This window comes from Lonchura striata, chromosome 13 (assembly GCF_046129695.1).
Source record: "Lonchura striata isolate bLonStr1 chromosome 13, bLonStr1.mat, whole genome shotgun sequence".
NCBI lineage: Eukaryota > Metazoa > Chordata > Aves > Passeriformes > Estrildidae > Lonchura > Lonchura striata.
In genome coordinates this window covers 23513391-23527427 of record NC_134615.1, presented here as the reverse complement: position 1 = coordinate 23527427, position 14037 = coordinate 23513391, and the positions used below count along the sequence as shown (strand labels likewise).

At 55.5% G+C, this 14037-nt stretch overlaps 1 protein-coding gene and 1 long non-coding RNA gene across 5 annotated transcripts in view; one reads left to right on the top strand and one right to left on the bottom strand.

The window, feature by feature from the left end:
- ZFHX3 (zinc finger homeobox 3) overlaps nt 1-8574 on the bottom strand; it is a 123553-nt gene extending 114979 nt beyond the window's left edge. For 2 of the 3 annotated variants that reach the window (XM_021526901.3, XM_021526902.3), the window contains exon 1: nt 6327-6509. The gene's annotated coding sequence lies outside the window, so the exon portion shown is untranslated. Of the gene's footprint in view, nt 1-6326; nt 6510-8401 lie in introns of those variants that run through there. The other variant, XM_077786405.1, reaches the window with a different exon arrangement.
- A 2880-nt stretch (nt 8575-11454) lies between these two features.
- Nucleotides 11455-14037, top strand: LOC110468811 (uncharacterized). 2 transcript variants are annotated; one of them, XR_004148780.1, is made up of 3 exons: nt 11455-11885; nt 12823-13087; nt 13744-14037. It is a non-coding gene; the product is annotated as an uncharacterized LOC110468811 (long non-coding RNA). The 2 variants fall into 2 exon arrangements; XR_002465153.3 differs by lacking the exon at nt 11455-11885 and having other exon boundaries at nt 12775-13087.

Here is a 14037-nt window from a genome sequence, read left to right as displayed (position 1 = left end):
AACTGTGACAAAAATACTCCTGCCCTCCACCTCCTGGCATGCTATGCTTCAATGGCAGCTGGAGCTTTTTTTGGTTTCTCCACATTTTTTTTTCGTTTTAAAATGCAGAAGACCCACTGAGCACCACCAACAGTAAAATACCCATGTCTGTGCCCAACACCTCTCCACTCATTACTCCAGCAGTAGAGAACTTCAGATCTCCAGAGGACAGCCAGTGCTTCTCAAGGAATCTTGCCAAATTCATCTCACTGACCCTTGCTACATCATGGGCTTCGTACCCAGAAGCAAGAAGGACCTGAGAAAAAGATTGCTGGGGGGATAAAAACCAGTGTCCTGATATCTTGCTCCTACCTAAAATAAGCAGACATCCACGCATCCAGTGGCTACGTGGACTCCCATCATTCCAGAGACACAAAGGGATGCTTAGAGGAGGAACATGGCTAGAGAAGTAGCTGGACACTTCCAGTTGCACTGCTAAGAGCCAGAGGACCTTCCAGGGGGGTTCTGGCAACTAGGTCTGCAGTCCTAGGCCCAGCTGGGAGGTTTCAAGGGAAGAGAAGTCAGTCAGGCTGTTCCTCCTGTGAGGCTGACCCCAGCCACTGCTGTGCAGGACAGAGCTCAACCCTCCTCCTCATCCTGCATGGGCTTCAAGCAATCCCCCAGGCACTCCCAGAGCTTGGCTCTGTTGTTCACACATCTGCAGTTCCAGGTGAAACTGCTGCAAGCCTGCCATGAAGGCAGCTTTTCACACAGGGCTGCGCTGGCACCAGACCCACCACCTGGGTAACTTCCAGGATCTCATGCAAACCTCCGGGACTTCCACGTCATCCAAAATAAAGAGGAAACAATGGAGAGGCTGGTTAAAATAAAATCTGTAGTAGCTCCTTCAGACAGGCACTGCTATTCGCCAAGGAACTGGTTTGTGAACTAGCAGAGGGGCATGTGGTGCTGGCCATCCTCCCGGGCTGGCATCCCACACCAGCTCCATGGCAAACAAAGGGCATGGGCTAGCAGCACTGCCCGGCTCACCACCTGCTCTCCCCTCTGCCAGCCACGAGGTACTGCCACAAACCCACCCTGACGGCCCTCCTCCAGCACCAGCCTGCTGTGGGGCAGCCTGTGCTTCTTGTCCACCATCGTCCCTCCTTGACCAGTACCACAACCAGCCCAGCCAGCACGCTCCACCACGCTGCCACCTCCTCCAGTTGCACTGCAGGCCCAGCGCCATGCCCCACAGGAGCTCGGGACTTACACCTGCCTACACCTGGACTTGGACTCTCGAGCCAACGTGACCAGTCCTCCACGCCAGTGCTCTCTGTCCCAGAAAGCAGCAACCCAGCAGGGATGAGATGGTGTCTCAAAACAAGGACCAGCCAGCTCCATTTCTCCAGTACCACAGCATAGGCCTCCAGCACGACACCCTGCTGGGAGGTGCTGAGGTGCTCTGGACAATCCCTCTGCTCCACAGCTGCCCCCAGCACAGCAGGTACTCCCACTTAAAATTTAAGGATGCAACAATGCTCTGGGGATTTAAAACATGTTGTGATTTTTCACAATTAACCTCCATTTAAAGAGTCCCTGCATGTGAACTATGCACCATCCCATTTCATCCTCCAGCTGAGGCAAACACTTGGTGTCTTGCCCAAAGTCAGCGTCAGAGCTGAAACGGATCTTTAGACTTCCAAACAAGCTCACGGTGTTAAGCTGCTTTTAACTGTCTCTACGGAAGATGAAAAACAGCAAGAAGAAAGGAACTGGGGAAGGTAGTATGTAAAACTAAAAGGGACAAAATTAACAGGAGAAAATTAAAGAGGAGAAATTTAGGCTTTGACATCTGAAGTAGCTGTGTAGGAGCACATGTCTGGGTGCTGCAGACCCAGCTTCCAGAAGAAAGGCCAGAGCACCCATTCCTCAAAGCCAGATGCAAAGGCGCTGAGTGCGGCACCTCGGTGTCCAGTGGCAGTGAGCCCGGCCAGCCCCCGAGTCCCACCGGGCGCCTTCGTCTCCAGCGTCTGGGCCCAGCCCTGCGCTGGGCACCCGCAGTCCCCCGTGCCCAGCAGCACCGGGAGGGATGTCCTGCTGCTGCCCTGCTCTCCACGGAGCTGCGTGTGAATGACAGTGGGCCTGCACTGCGCTGGCAGCCGGGGTGCCTCACTTCGACACCAACAAAGCAGAAGGTTAATTTGAACCTCACAGCCCTGCTGCTGCGCGCTTGTGCCTCCTCCTCGCCCTCCCTCCCCGCTCTCCTTTCTGTGCAAAGCCTGACATCTACAGTTCTGTCTGGCACAGTCAGGGGCTGCGGTGGGAACCGTGCAAGGACACGGGGACATGGTGGCCGGCTGCCCTGCGCTCCCCAGCCTCTGCTCACCCACATGCCACAGCACAAAGCAACCTCAGCCCGATCAGGGGACACGCACCAGGAGCGAGGAGCGCCCGGCAGTACCACTCCAGAGCCACGAGCACGCTGCTCCAGCTCACCCGAGAGCAGCCCCTGCGCCGGCACCGACACCCAGCCCCGTCACGCTGCACACCCCAGGAACCACAGCCCAGCAGCGTCGCCTCCGCAGCCATCGTGCGGGAGCCTCCTGCACCCAGCACGGCAGAGACCCGCTCTGCTTTCGAGGTGTCCAAGGGGCTGGGCACCGGCCTCTGCAACACCAGAGGTACAGCTGAAAAGCACAGGCTGCTGTGCGCAGCCTGAATCCAGAACACCTTCACACTGCAGGAGCAGGGCTGGTTTGCAGACTCTGCAGCTCTCAAACGCCAAGTAGCTCTGTGCACTTCCCCTGCTCTGTCTCCTGAACCAACCTTCAGGCCTGCCGACGTGTTTTTCCACCACATGGTACCTCAGCAGACACACCTTGGACATGAAGCCTCAGATTCTGCATCATCTCAGACAAGAAGCACCTGACTGCACTCAGCCCCAACAACCTGCACCTGATGGCAGCTCAGCCAGCTGTACCTCCTCACCCTCCTCACTCCCCTCTTCTTCACTCAAGTCCATTATAACAAGACCAAAACCCTCTGAGCCCACCACCAGACGTCACAGTCACTCAGGAAACCCAGTGCCCGACCCAGCAGGATCAAGCACACCATCGCCATGTCACCATCAGCAATTCTGTCTGCGCACCGGGCTCCGCACCGAGTGCCGATCTGTTTGCACGAGGCGGCCGGTGGCAGCATGGAAGGAGGGTTAAACCCCCTGCCACCCAACTGAGCCAACCAGCCAGGAAAGCGCAGCTGGGAGCCCAAGGTAGAACACAGGGTACGCTGCTGTTGGGACCTGAGGGTTTGGGAACAGCTCCCATCTTCCCTGGGCAGGGAGCCGATGTTTCAGCAGGCACGCTTGGGCCACGTAAATAAACACTAAGAGCTAACATGCTACAGGCCCTGCAGTCTCTGCTTTCCCAGACACCAGGGCAGGTGGAGGACAAGAGAAAACCTTTTACCAGAGCTGCCAAGCACGTTGTCTGCTCCAGCATTACTGCCAAGCCAAGGAACCTGAACAGCTCAGCCCTCACCAGATTTAATACCTGAAAGCCTGGTTACCACAGGGTAACCTCACGTTCAACAGTAACATGCACCACATGGTTCAGAACACTGTGAAATGTTTGCTTTCTGGGGGGAAAAAAGAAAAATACTGCTGGTCCTTTCGTAGCGAGAGGCATGTTTGGCACTTGTGACATAATGAAATTACAATCAACAGCCAAGTGTCTCTCCCAGCAGCAAACTCAAGGGCAAAGCCGGGTGGCCGCAGTCTGCCAGCGGCACCCGCAATCATCCCACTGTCCCTCCACCTCAGCAGCGCCTGAACATGGTGGCAGCCACCACCAGCTGCGGCCCGTGTTGAGCTCCCTTCCTGACATCCCCAACCAAAAAGTAATTTTGTGTGGGGACGAACTAGGACTGCGCTGACAGTCACCTCCGACACACGCACAATCCACACCTGGCGCTGGCAGCCCCGCACACAGCCAGCGTTGCTGTGGTGACGAGCACCCACCTCCCGCACCGACAGACGGACACGTCTGTCCGGCACAGCCAACGCGGAAGCGCTGGAAGCTCTGGCTTCCTGCCGGCGCAGCGAGACCTCAGCAAGACCCACAGCATCTCCGAGGGGAACGAGGAACGCAGGGGTGGCCGGGGCTGGTGGGATCCCCAACCCAGCAGCAGGACCGCTGCCTGCAGCGAGGGAAGCCCGGCTCATCCACCCTGTTTTGTTGTTGTTTTTTTTTCTTAAACTAGCTAGAATTTATCTATTTCTCCAATCCCTGCCTACACACAAACCCAACCTCGGGAGCAAACAAAAATGCCTGAATCGCAGATCAGAGACAAAGCAGAAGGCGAGCGGGCGGCCTGCTCCCGCTGCCCTCACCTCACCCCTCGGCGCGAGGCGGTTATATTTAGGTACCGCCACGGTCTGCGGTGCCGCGGCCCCCTCGGGCACGGCGCAGAATGCAGATTTTCCAGACAACAGACCACAACAGCTCCGTCAAAACCATTAGAGGCTGCGGCGCCCAGGCCTGCGCACAGATGTTTTGATTCCCACTCTCCTGCCACGACAGCCCTCGACAGCCCCGTGGCTGCCGCCATACGCTGGACACCCAGTCTGAATTTTGGCTGTCGAGCAGAGAGGGAGGAGTGAAGGGCAGACCTGCTCCCCAGAGAGGAGCTCCTCTCTCCGGTCTCCCCCTGCATCTCCCCAGGGCTCCCCGTCGGCGTGGGGAGTGACCCACCCTTAAGGAACAGGAGCAGCGCAGCGGGGACGGCCCCCACAGGCACCTGCTGTGGCCCCGGGGGCCCCTCCTGGGCTGGAGCCCCCACAGCCATCAGTTGCAGGAGCCTGAAAGCGGCATAGGGGTCTGGCGCGTGCTGGGCCAGAGGGACCTGTCCTGACCTGGCTTTGTTCACAGCCCACTTCTCCTGCCAGCCGGACGCACCCACGGCTGCACGGCCCCCAAAGCCACACAAAGGCCAAACCTTGGCCGTGCTCTGATGAAGGGATGCGGGAGCTGTGAAATGCTCGGCCTCTCCCGAGCCTGTCCCTCCAGAATCGATCTCCGCAGCGCAAACACACCTCCAGCCCCGGCAGGGCCACCGCACGCCGGCACCAGCACCCACAGAAGATGGTTGCCAAAAATTCTCCCACCGCAGATGAGAAAGCAATGCTGGCAGGGAAACGCTCCCACAAGGGATCGAGCCCCCACAGAACAAAACACGGCATGTGAATAAAGTTGATGTAAAAGCCCACTAGTCCTTTTTCTGCTTCTCCATGCAACATTTTTTTTATTATTATTAGTGCTATTACTGTTATTTTGGAAAGCGGAAGGAGGTGTTAACAGGGAGGCTGACGCAGCCAGCTGTGCGTCCGTCAGTTTGGGATTCAGCGATTCCTGCTGAAGCCGTTCAACCACTGACCAGGCCCAAAGCAAATCCTGGCCTCTGGCGTGACACCGACAGCAACCAGGGCGGGGGTCACCGCAGAGAGATGAAAGAGGGACACACGCCTCTGCTTTTGTCAGAGCAGCCACCGCTGGGCCCGTGTGACAGCGGCCACGACGAGGCCAGGCGATGGTGCCAGGCACAAGGGCCTGCCCGCACCGCCCCGGCCTGCCAAGCAGCACCTTGGCTCGGTCCTGCGGGAACAAAAGGCAGCAGCAGGGTGGGAGGGAGGGTCCGGAGGCTCTGCAGCTAAGGACCGGTGCTGCTGCGGCCGGCACCGCTGCGCGCGAGAGCGGCTGGAGCCAACTTCCTGCTGCCCTCTGTTCACAAAATGACCGCGTTAAGAAGAAAAGAGGAGAAGAAAATACAAATAGAGCAAAGCAACTTCTGGGGCCAGATGCAGAGTTTCACTCCCCTCTAACGTGCCTTTTCTTCGCTTTTGTTCCAGTGGAAGACAGCCCGCAGAGCGGGACCGGGCAGGAGGCAGCTCAGGCAGCGGCGCAGGGGAAAGCCCTCGGCCGGCGGCAGAGCAGAAGCCTGGCGAGCCCTGGGCCTGGCCGCAGGGCCAGCACGTCCTGGTGCTGGGGAGCCCGGCCTGATCCTGCCGCCGGGGCCCTGGGACACCCCGCTCGCCCCCCTCTCGGCCGCGGCAGCCGAAAAGCCACGCTCCGTCTTCGCTCAGCGCCGGACCAGACAGTGCTCCCTAATGAGGGAGCATTACAATCAGCTTGTAATGCTGAATTTTTAATGCTGCCGAGGGCTCCGTTACATAATAAAGCGGGAAGCGGGAGCAGAGGGCGGCCGGTGGGGCTGCCCGATCCCCCCGGCCGTGCAGGTGGTGTTCCCGGCCCGCTGGGCACCCCTCGCACCCCTGACCCGCCGCTTACCGCCAGCGCCGCAGGACGGGGCGCGCACGACGCCCATCGGAGCTCCTGCCCTGCCGGGAGGCTTGCACAAACTTTCCTCAAGTGCGTGGAGGGGTGATGCCAAAACGCTGGCTCCGCACTCTGCCGCGGCTCGGCCGGGAAATGATTTAAAAGCAAAGTTCACGAGCATGTTAACGGCATGCTCTCGTATGTCCCCGCACACACGGGCTGCGCTGCGCCGCTCAGTAATACCCTAAGACTGTAAATCTATAACCACTGCAATGATTTAGTGATTAAAAACATGATAACATATTGTGTAACTGCAAACCACAGAATCCCTGCCAACTCTCCTCCGAGATACAGGAACAAAAATACAGAAAATGTGTTGCTCGCAGCGGTCTTCCTAAACTCGATGGAAAGATTTTAATAATAATGCAAAAAAAACCCAAAAAAACAAACCCCAAAAACAAAAACCCAACCCAGACATTAGAAAGGGTTGGATATAAAGCAAGGGCAGGAAAAAAAATATTTAAAAGATGGAATTTTAAATACGGATCTTGCTCTAACAAATTACAATCTAAACATGCCTCGCTTTTTTTCTCGTTTTAAGTTTGTCGTAACTGGAATAACTGGTCTTGTGTGATGTCTTGCATATTCAAAGTGCTTTGTAATAGGATACGGAGACCAAACCTTATTTGCCTAAACTCAATGGATTTTATTTTTTCCCCTCTCTCCCCCCCATTTCTTTTCCTTTTATTTTCCCTCCACCCCCCCCCCTCCCCTAACAGGGGGAGGGTGCGGGGGGAGGCAAAAGGAAGCGAGGGCTTTAAGCTGTAAGGAAAATACCTGAAAGGGGAAGCTGCAATCCGTAATACAGCGAGGAAAGCCAAATATTATACATATATTTTTAAAGGCAGCTATGGGAGTTTTGGCCTCTAAGCAGCCAACTTGACCCCATTTTCTCTATTCTCTTATTTCCTCCGTTGCAGGATTCCTGCACCTTCAGTCGTATTCGAACTCAATGTGACCCTAAGGAGGGAGTCACCGAGTCTCCAGAAAATTGCTCCATATTAAACAGGAGCAAGAAGAGGAGAAAGACAGCCGGCGCAGAGGGGACACGGTTGCGTTAAGAGTCCAGGACATAGCGAGAGCAGCCCCAAGCACAGCGGGAGAAAGAAAGAGACCTTGCTCGGAACCAATTTTTGTTTGTTTGTTTTAAAAAAGAGGGGGCGGAGGGGAGGGGGGGGGGGGTGAGAGAAACTGAATAATTAAAAAAAAAAAAAAAAAAAGAAGACAAAGACACAAACGCAACCCAAATTATAAATAATTCACAGTCCGAATCCCGCGTGTGCGTGGCACCCACGCACGCCGCGCACAGCCAGGGCACATACATAGACACAGACACGCTGCCCTCGGAGGGTGCGAGCGGCAGCGGGAACCCGAGCGCGGCGGGTCCCGGCGGGGACCGACAGGGACCGCGCTTCACGTAGCGCGATAAGCGCCGGGCGATGCAGCCCCGAGTCATTAACCCCGGCCCCGAGCGGGCTCGGCCTGCGGTGCCGCCCGCCCCCGCCGCGCTCCCGCACCGAGCCGCCCGCGGGGAACAAGAATCGCCGTTCCTCCGCGCGGCCAGGCCGTGCGGGCCGCGGGGTGCGGGGCTCGGCGGGGCCGGGCCCGCCGCCGCCGGGGCAGTTTTCGGCACTTTCCTCGCCCCTTTGTTTTCCGGCGCGTCCGCGGCCCGGCGGGGTCCCGGGGGGCGCGGGCTCCGGGCGAGGCCGGGCCCCGCCGCCGGCCCCGCCGCGCACAAAGCGGCCGGGCGGGCGCCGCGCTCGCTGCGCGCCCCGCGGCCATGGCCGGCGGGCGGGGCGGGGGGGTCCGCGGGCGCGTAGCGGCCCCCGCGGCGCCGGCACCTGCGCGTCCCCGGCGGCGGCGGCGGGGCTCCGGGACGGCGAGCGGCACAAAGTTTGCTGGGGGATCCGGGGCGGTGGGTGGGAGCGGACGGGAGGGGGGGCCGGACCAGCCCCATGCAAAGCAGCCCGGGCGCCCCGAGCAGGAGGAGCCCGAGCGGGGGACAGGGCAGAAAAGTTGCCACTTACGCGGTCGCTGCTCCGGCGGCGGCGGCGCTTTTAATCCCGGGCGGCGGCGCGGGGGCTACAGATCCCATGCAGGCTGCGGCGGCTGCGGCGGCAGGAGCGCGGGGCTCCGCGGAGGGGCCCGGGGCAGCAGCAGCGGGAGCCGGGGGCAGCAGCCGGAGCCGAGCGGGAGCCGCCGCCGCCGCCGCCGCTGCCCAGCAGCAGCATCGTTGTCGGGGAGTTTGCAGCCCCCCGGAGAGAGGGGGCCGCGGGCGGCGGCAGCAGCAGCGGCGGCGGCGGGTCGGGGCGGAGCGGCGGGCGCGGAGCGGAGCGGGCGGCGGGCGCGGAGCGGGCGGCGGGGCTGGCGGTCGCCGGAGCAGGAAGCGCCCGGACTCAGATCTGATGATTGGGAAGAAAAAAAACTCTTTGGATCTTTATTCTGCTAATTAGTTTCCTGCAAAAAATGGCTGATTAGTGCAGTGCGCATGTGCCTCATTACCCAGGCACGACGGGAAGGGCTAATTAGCCACCTTCTGGATCAATAAGATTCAGCCCAGGCGGCGGGGGAGGGAGCGAGCGCGCAGGAGCGGGCGGGGGGAGCGCGGCGGCGGCGGCGCCGCACCGAAACTTGGGGCAAGCGGCCGGCCCCCAGCCCGCGGCGGGGGGGCCCGGCCCGGCCCCGCTCCGCGCCCCGCCGCGCTGCCCCGCTCCGCGCCCTGCCCGCGCCGCGCCGGGCAGGGGGCGCGGGGCCGGCCGGCGGGGCCGCACCGCTCCGCGGCGGCGGGACCTCCGCGGGGCCACCTGCCCCCGCGCCCCGGGCGGGGCCGCGCCGGGGCGGGCCGACCCCCGCCGCCGCCGCCGAAGTTTCCCCGGCAGCCGCCGGAAAGTTGCGTCCGGCAGCGATCGCAACTTTGCGCGCCGGCTCCGCCGCCGCCGCCCGCAGCATCCCCGCAGCATCCCCGCGGCGCGGCCCGGCCCGGCCCCGTTCAAACTTGGCGGCCGCCGCTCCGAGCGGGCCGGCGGATCAATGCGGCCGCGGCCAGCCGCGCTGGGAGCCGGGCTACAGGTTTCACCAGCCATCGCTGGCAACAGCTTTGTCATTTTCTAAAAATAAGAAGCTAAAAGTTATTGTAGAAGAAGGGGCTTTTTTTGTCCCCCGCACAATGTGCCTTTTGTGAGTTTAATGCCATTCTGGGGCTCTCTATGGCCCCGGACAATGGGGAACTCCAGGAGGCGGCTGTGCCTCTGCCTTTTTTCTTTCTTGCTTTCTCTTTTCTTCCCCCCACCCCCCTCCTCTTTTTTCCCCCTTTTTTCTTTTTCTTTTTTTTTTTTTTTTTTTTTTTAGGAGAGGATGCAACATTCCTCCAGTCCCACCAGAACCTCTGCTTTGATTAAATAAATATTTCTCTAGCCTAACGGTAACGTTTTTCACTTTCTGCTTCAGTCCATGTCTGATTATTATTTAAAATTTTTATTTCCAGGAGCTTGTCCCTCCCCATTCCAGCCCTATCGAGAAATGTAGATGATGGCTGGGAACATGGGATTTGAATTTTAGGAGGAGGTGAACCAGTAAAGAACCTCTATCCAGGCTTCAGAAATATGTTTTTTTTCATGTTTCTGTAAAACCCTATTATTTATTATTAGCAGAAATGCATCTAAATTAAATAATGTCTTGGAAAGCTAAAGAAGCTCTCATTTTTGCTTTTCCTTTTTGCCTTTTTTTCCCCTCACCCTTTTTAAATTTTTTTTTTCTTTTTTTCTATTTTCATAATAACTGTAATTATTTTCACGGTTTGTTTCATAGCTCTGAACAAGGAATGCAGTTGCGGTCAGTTTTTCTATTTGGGAGAACCTTAATGTAGATGTATTTTATACTGCAAGGTAATAAACTGCATGTTTGTTAGTACCTATTATAATGAAATGTCTTGAGCTTTCCCTATTTCTTAACGTGGGGGTTGGCATTTGGAATTTTGACAAGTCCCTTTAAGTGGGATGGGGGTGAAGGAAGAGGATCAGGAATTTGACTGTGCTGTTGATGCATTGCTGGGAGTGTTTGGCGTTTGGGAGAAAGTCGCAGGTTTTAAGACTCAGGGTTCGATAGGTGCCACGGTTCTGTGGATGTTGTACCTGCAGCCCTGTTGTGCCCAGTGACCCAGGCGTGTGTGTGTGAGTCCTGGTGCTTGGATTGACTCCAGAGGGGGACTAGTTTGCGTTTAAAAGCTGCCCTTGAAAATCTGTCACTCCCTGCTTGATACATGTCTGGTTTTATGGAAGAATAATTGGTAATGCACTAATCTTTCAAAAAAAAAAAAAAAAAAAAAAAAAAAAAAAAAAAAAACCCACAAAAAACAAAAAAGCACCTCCACAAAAAACCCCACCAAAACAAAACCAACCTCCCCCCGAACTCTTAAAAAAAAAAAAAAAAAAAAAAACCACAACCCCAAGAGAAAAAAAAAACAAAAACAACAACAAAATAAAAAACCAAACCAAAAACCAACCAAGCCCCAAACCATGGAGCCCTGTGGGAATCAGAATTTTTCAGGGCTGCTTGGTACGCTGCCTGGGAAGGTGCATGTAATTTGTAGCTGTTCTTGCCGAACGTGAACCAAACGTTGGTTGAGGAAGAGGTTGAGGCGAAAATAAAGTAACCCTTGTCTTTAGCACTTGGGATAACTTAGAAAAGTGCCTCTTTTCCCTGAGGCTGTGGATCTGCTGGCCCAGGCTGCGGGTGCTGCCTGTGGGCACGCTTTTTGCAGAGCAAAGCACAAGGAAACGTGCGGGGAAGTTGGGGGGCAAAGGAGTGCCTGTGGATGCTCCAGAAAGAGGCACCTCCACAGGGACGTGTGCGAGCGCGGGCTGGAGCCGTGGAGGTTGTCTCTGCGCTTGCATCGCGAATTCGAGCTGTGTGCCGCTGTCCTCTAATTTCCCATGACAACATATGGATCCCATAAAGGCAAACATGCCGAAGTGCATCTGTCTGGGTAGTTAACACAAACCAAACGTCCCCCGCTCGGGATCCCGCTGCTCCTCCTGCCGCAGCCCCTCGCTGCTCCGTCTTTCTTCTCGCGGCGCGCCCGGGACGAGCCCGAGTGCCCCGGCAGCAGGAGGGCGGCGGAGCAGCGGAGGGGTTAAGCGGGGAGAGGGGCGTGCGCCCTGCGGCCCCCCACCCTCCTGGGAGCTGGTCCAGCCCGAGCAGGCTCTGCCCTGGGGTCAAGTCCTAGGACATCTCTCCCTCCCCTCCTGGCAAGGCAGGAACTCGGGCTGGGAAGGGAAACAGCAGATGAGCAGAGGGCAGAGGTTTGCCCCTCGTCCTGCACACAGACGTCTGGAGGCTGGGGAAGGAGAGAGTTCCCAGTTTTCCAGGTTGCAAAAAGAGGTGGCGAGGGGAAGCTGTGTGTGCAAAGAAGGGAAGGAACAAGTGACGGCTGCAGGACCGGCGGATAAACCACTACGCAAACACCGAAACACAGCCAAGGAATTAAGGGATAATTCGCACAGAAATCGTTAGGTATGATTACATGTATGTGCACGTGTGTCTCCTCTAAAAAATTTACTTCCCGTAAGAATTCTTTGTTCTAGGCAAAAAGAAAATCTGGTTGCTAAAATATAAAATGGGGCTTCCCTTACTTGAATTAGAAATTTTGATACAGCCTCATCTGCAATTGTGTGGGTGCATCTTGTTTCTATATGTGTATCTCTGCATACGCATAGATGGGATTTTGGGTTCAAATAGCTTTTAATGTGCTTAACAGAAAGAAGCTCTTAGTATCAGATCTGCAGTGAAAATAAGACTGATTTTTCCCATAGGAAACTTGCTAAAGACACAGCTGAATTATTAGATTAACCCCTTTTTTTGTCTCATGGCATATCTGATGTATTTGCGCAAAGATTTGTATCATTTCATTTCTGTTATTTTGAACAGACAGAACGAATAGCAGTGCTTTCAAGGGAAGTTATTATTTGTAGAAATATATACAAATTAAGAGGAACAACTTTGAAGCAAAATGTTTTTCCAACAGAGTAAATATGGCTTTCTGGACAGGACTCTCAGCAAGAATGGTTGTTATCTTTAACATGTAAAATGAGGGTGAGCAGCTCTGGTTCCCTGGGTTCTGCAGCGAGATCAGGTCTTCCCCTGGAGACATGACCTGGCTGCCAGGGGCTCAGGAGGCAGGGGTGGGCCAGCTTTGCTGTGGTGAAAGCACTGCACTCAGCTGAATTTTTAGGGATCCACAAGCATATCCCATCATCGCTGGCCACCCAGCACGGGGGGACTGGGGACACTCCGCGGTGCCGGAGGCTGATGGGGCACAAGGGGCTGATGTGTGGGGAGAGCCAAAAAAAAGTTCCAGGCTATCTTTTAAAATTAAGGTTTGAAAAATTATTGTTGGAAGGGGGGAGATTCAGCTTAGAAAAAGCCTCCATAATATCATCCACTTCCATAGCTTTATGCTTCTTGGAAATTTGTCTGAAGAATCAGAACAAAGCATGGAAGGCCAGAGTCCTTGAAGGAGCTCCAAATGATAAAGTCTGCCATTCATTTTAAACACTGCGTGCATTGTGGAAACACAGGTCAATTTGAAGGCATTTGTCAGATTTCCAGTTCCCTCTGCTCCTTTGCAATGGAAATTTGCAATCAAATCCCTGTGCTGGAGTTAGGATGTCTGCCTTGATCAGTTTGTATGACTCTATGCCCAAAGCACTGGCCAGGTAAGGTGGCTTTTCCTTTGGAAAGTTTGTTTGTGAGGAGTTGAGCAGGAGAAGGGGGGAAGGTTGAGGGGAATTGAGCTGGAGCAGATGTGTTTGTTCTGGGTTTGGAAGGGGAAAGGGCAGGCAATCGGCAGCGATGGATTGCACAGGGCTTGCTGAGCCGCAGAAGCGAGTTGATACCATTTAGAGACGCCCAGCAAGAAGCATGGAAAGGGATATTCCAGCAGCAGCACAGTCATTGTTGGGATGCAAAAATGCAGCACGGCTGGAGAGCCACACTGCTGAGCAATTTCAGCCAGATAGCAGGGATTTCTTCTGGGTCATGTTTGCCTCAGTTACTGGGGGGGCTGCTGCCCTTATTCCTGAGACATGGGGTGCTGGAGGGGAGACACTATTGCTCTAGAAGAAATGCTGTAGGATTTGGGGAGGTTTGGGCTGAGGGACATTTCAAAGGAACATTTATTCTTTTGTCTCCAATCTATTTTTGGGGTTATACCTGATTATTAAAAGACATCGTACTCGAGGCAGTGGGAGTGGCAGGACCTCTGTGGGCTATTACAGCTGTCCCCAAACCTGGCAAGGCTGCTGCAGTCAGGCTGAGTAAACACCCCTCAGTCAGACAGCAGGTTTGTAACGTGCATTTGCTTGTTTTGCAGGCCATAACACGAGTGGATGTGTTTGCCATGGGAATAAACACTTGGAATACATCTATATGTTTCTTGGCTTTTTGAGAGAAATGAAGAAAAAAAGTCTTGGCATTTAATTAGGAGTCACTAACCTGATAAATATTGAACATCATTTCTTTGTGAGCGGCTCCATGTGCTCAGAGTACTCTGTGGATGTATTCCACAATTGCACTTATTTAATGCCTGTATCACCTCGTGCCTATTGTATTTATGTTGTCATCAATGTCAGATTTTAATTAAACAATTAAATCACTGTCACAGTAA